Below are 1,529 nucleotides of genomic sequence, written 5' to 3' on the forward strand. Positions count from 1 at the left end.
CATTATATTTGCTTGTTGGTGTGAAATAAACCCTGGGAGAAAAAAAATATTAATTCTCAAAACACTTCAAGCGAACCTTATTCTTATTGTTAAAGTCAGATATATGTAATATTTTCGCTGGTAAAGTGAGAAGAAAAAAACAATATTACTATTTTATCAATACCACGTTTGCACTGGTTCGGTTCAGCACACAAACGACACCGAATCGGATTGAACCGTTTGCTCGGGAATTATTTTATCACACGTGTTCACAAGCACATTCAGCAATATTTGTATAAATGTGTGTGGCCGAGCAGTATAACGAAATAGTAATGATTCATTGTTGTGTCTTACAATAATATACAAAAAGGAATCGGTTTTAGGCGGACTCGACTCTTTACTGTTCTAAGGAGCCGATTCATAAAGCCGAGCCGACTCGATTCGACCTTTACCAGGCAAGCAACGGCTCTCCTAATTTGAAATCCACCTGTCGCCTTTTCTTCCAGTGAATTCATCCTCGGTAAGTGTTTAAAAGTCAAATTCTGTTCGTTAAAGGATTGTTTTGTGTATATTTCCGTGTAGTGTGTGTGTAATTTAAAATAATTAACCAAGTTACTTTAGTTGTACTGTAAGTTAGGTACTTATGTTACGTTATTCGACGCCAGACCGTGTTTGTAGTGTTTGCGAGGTATTAGATAAGGTAATTACAGTGAGTTTATCTTGAGTGAGTTTTTGACCATAGAAACGTTAAGTTAACGTTACCTGAAAAAAAACGTAACTTTTACTTGGGGTTAACTGCATTAATGAATTCTCTATTTCAGCACAACACTGAGATGAAGGCAAAGTCACCATGAAAAGTTAAACGTTTAACGTTAAGGTAAGCTCTGGTCTTCATGTGGTCATTATGACCAAGTTATCATTATGGTTAGATTTGTAAACTGTAAGTTAGTTATTCACACTAAACTCACAATGAAACAAGTCTAATCTGTTTTATTAAATTGAGCTGATAATAAAATTCAGTTGATATCTTTTAAGCTAACGTTAATATTAACATAATTCATATTAATTGTCTATTTCTCACTGGTTAATGAGCTTATTGTATAACGTTATTGTGTCATTAATTGTACATTTTATTTTTGGTGTTCAGGTGTAGGGAATGATTTGTATACAAATTTATTTGAACCCCATTCAGATTTGTATGGTTGTACCATAGATTTAGATTATTAAATGTTAAGTCTTATTTTACTCTTATTATATTTATCTTTTTTGCAACTACAGCAATTGATGCTGAAAAACTGATGCTACCAATCTCTCCTCACTTGATTATTTAAGGTAATGTTGATGTCTTCCTCATTTTGATTAGATTTTGAAATGTCAAGTTGATCACAGATTTGTTGTGAGGAGTTTCATGTACAACCTCTTTTGCTTCTTCCAGAAGCGACGCAGTGGCACAGTAGGTAGTGCTGTCACCTCACAGCAAGAAGGTTGCTGGTTCGAGCCTCGGCTGGGTCAGTTGGCTGAATACAATGGCATAATGATTCTGCTTGCTC

The 1,529-nt window shown here is 34.7% G+C and overlaps 1 long non-coding RNA gene across 1 annotated transcript; it reads left to right on the forward strand.

Annotated features, from left to right (window-relative positions):
• The first annotated feature begins 446 nt into the window (after positions 1–446).
• LOC137489697 (uncharacterized) lies at positions 447–1,311 on the forward strand. Its single transcript, XR_011009073.2, has 3 exons — positions 447–499; positions 801–856; positions 1,258–1,311. It is a non-coding gene; the product is annotated as an uncharacterized lncRNA (long non-coding RNA).
• Positions 1,312–1,529: the final 218 nt, after the last annotated feature.

Source organism: Danio rerio, chromosome 9, assembly GCF_049306965.1.
Source record: "Danio rerio strain Tuebingen ecotype United States chromosome 9, GRCz12tu, whole genome shotgun sequence".
Classification (NCBI taxonomy): Eukaryota; Metazoa; Chordata; class Actinopteri; order Cypriniformes; family Danionidae; genus Danio; species Danio rerio.